Raw genomic sequence first — 2,598 nt, 5'->3', positions numbered from 1 at the left:
ACACATACACACACAGCACAGACAAACTGATATCAGAATTATTTAAAAGTTCTGGACAAAAAACTGCATCTGTCACACTTCTTTTATTACCAAAAATACTATCATTACAGAGTTCACTTGGAGGAGCATTGTAATAATTTCTTGAGTTTTCTGACATCCTGTTGCATTTTTCTGTAGTTACGGGGGGTTTCATGAAAGCAGGTCTGTAGTCATCAGTTCAAATACAGCCTTGTGATTCAGGTCCATCTTCATGTTTCGTAGCAGTAATCTTGTGAAAGTATATGCTCAGTAAACAATCAGTCCTAAAAACTCCCTGAAAAGCCTTCAGTTAATCCAAAATGCTGCAGCAAGAGTCCTGACAGGGACTAGAAAGAGAGAGTTTTCAGGCCCCTCTTCTGTGGAACCAGCTTCCAGTTTGGATTCAGGAGACAGACACTATCTCTACTTTTAAGATTAGGCTTAAAACTTTCCTTTTTGCTAAAGCATATAGTTAGGGCTGGACCAGGTGACCCTGAATCCTCCCTTAGTTATGCTGCAATAGACGTAGGCTGCCGGGGATTCCCATGATGCATTGAGTTTTTCCTTTCCAGTCACCTTTCTCACTCACTATGTGTTAACAGACCTCTCTGCATTGAATCATATCTGTTATTAACCTCTGTCTCTCTTCCATATGTCTTTTGTCCTGTCTTCATCCACACATCCCTAACCAGTCACAGCAGATGGTTGCTCCCACCTGAGCCTGGTTCTAGATGATTTCTTCCTGTTAAAAAGTGCGTTTTTCATTCCCACTGTTGCCAAGTGTTTGCTTGTACAGGGGTCATTTTATAGGGTTTTACAATAGAAAGAACCTTTAGGCAACAGCTGTTATGATTGATATGAAAATAAAACTAAATTATAATGACAAAAATAACCCTTCACACTCCATGCTTGAATCTAGGAAACAATGGTTTAAACAAACCCCACATGCCAGGTTTAGCTGTTTCTCTCCCTCCTATTTTTCCATGCCACTGGCTTTTTACTGCTTTTTCATTTTTCTGTCTTTTCTAATGTGTGGCTGTGTTTACTGTTCAAAGCCTGACCTTGTCATGGTGTGCTGTGTGGCAGGCAAATGCAGAACTCACTGAACGCAGAGAGATGAACTGAAAGCGGCAGCTTTATTGCATCATCAGAAATAACTTCACAAACAAACCAAAACCTTAAAAATGGCAAATAGAAAGTAAACTGCATAATGAAAACAAGAAACTTGGTGGCATGAATGAGAGAAACTAACCAGACTTAGAGCAAAACTAACCTTCAGCAATTCAGAGGGAAAACCACTCAGTGTAATGCAGGTACGACACAACACTGACAGAGAGAAACACAGGCCTTAAATATAAGGAGGGAATGAGACGGGAGGAGAGCACAGATTTTGCCACATCCATGTTTTTTCACTTCCTGTTTCCTGTGTAAGCTTGTCTAATGTGTCGTTAGCCACATTATTTTCTCTCATTATCATCCTCATCAGTCTTCTGTTTCCACTCCTTCACCGTCGTGTCATTGATGTTGTCACTGTTGTCGTTTCCGCCTGTGTTCAGTTGTTCAGCTGTTCAGCCAGCCATTCAGTCTTCCAGTCAGTTAGTCAGTCCTGTCGTTCCTGCTGTTCTTTCACTCGCTCCAATAAATCCTCATCATTCTGCACCATGAGTCCTGCGTTTGGGTCATCTCTTCCTCGCCCGCACACAACAACCTGACAGCTGGACCTGATCAGTTTTCTATCATGTCCCATTTGAGTCCTGCACAAAAAGGTGGAGCATGATTAATCTGAATGATTTTTATGTCATCGTTAATGTAACAGCAGCAGTATCTGTAGGACTGTCCTGCCTGCACTGATGCTCGCTTTATGTGTTTTCTTGTGCAGAGAGTGATGCAGCTGCAGTCGACTCAGCAGTGGGAACAGAAGATGTCACTCATGGAGAAATCGACATCAAAGAGAAGCAAGAAGAGGCAAAAATGTACAGCTGCTCTTCTTTGTCTCCATCATAGTTCAAGATGAATTTTTAAAAAAAATAAGGGTGTGTGAGCAAACTTCTATATTTTACTGAGATTTTTTATGTATACTGTCAGTGATTCCTGGATGTCTCTGTGCTCTGCAGCTAATTGATATTCTTTTAATATCTTGTGATTAAACTGTCTTAAAAACAAACAAACACAAAAAAACAGACTGTATCTGCAGGTTTTATGTTATGTTATAACACTTTTCATATATTATCCATCTATTTAGCTATTTTTTCTGCATTAGCAGTCGGATCACTTGGAGGAGTGAAAGAGATATTTATTTGAAGCCTAGTAAAACAGGAGCAGTAATTTTTGAACACAAATGCATGCACATCTTCTCTAGTTTAGATGAGGAGACTACAAATCTCAGTTAAGAAATATTCCTTAAATGAAGAAAACTGTTTAATCGGTTTATGCTATCATAAACAGGAGTCATGTACATGCACAACTGTCCTTCTGTTTCACTGTGAAATAAAATGATTATCATGATGAAATGAAACTGTTCTTTCTACACACTTAAAGGTTTTTCTTTGTTTATCACACACGGGACACATGCTTGCCACA

At 39.6% G+C, this 2,598-nt stretch overlaps 1 long non-coding RNA gene across 1 annotated transcript; it reads left to right on the top strand.

Moving 5' to 3' along the window:
- Nucleotides 1-721: 721 nt before the first annotated feature.
- On the top strand, nt 722-2,037 carry LOC121812087. Its single transcript, XR_006052856.1, has 2 exons — nt 722-1,784; nt 1,898-2,037. It is a non-coding gene; the product is annotated as an uncharacterized LOC121812087 (long non-coding RNA).
- Nucleotides 2,038-2,598: the final 561 nt, after the last annotated feature.

The sequence above is a fragment of the Haplochromis burtoni genome, unplaced genomic scaffold (assembly GCF_018398535.1).
Source record: "Haplochromis burtoni strain Fernald_Lab_line unplaced genomic scaffold, NCSU_Asbu1 Contig_428, whole genome shotgun sequence".
NCBI classification, from domain to species: domain Eukaryota; kingdom Metazoa; phylum Chordata; class Actinopteri; order Cichliformes; family Cichlidae; genus Haplochromis; species Haplochromis burtoni.
Note: the sequence above shows the minus strand (reverse complement) of the source record. Positions and strands in the feature narration are given on the sequence as shown.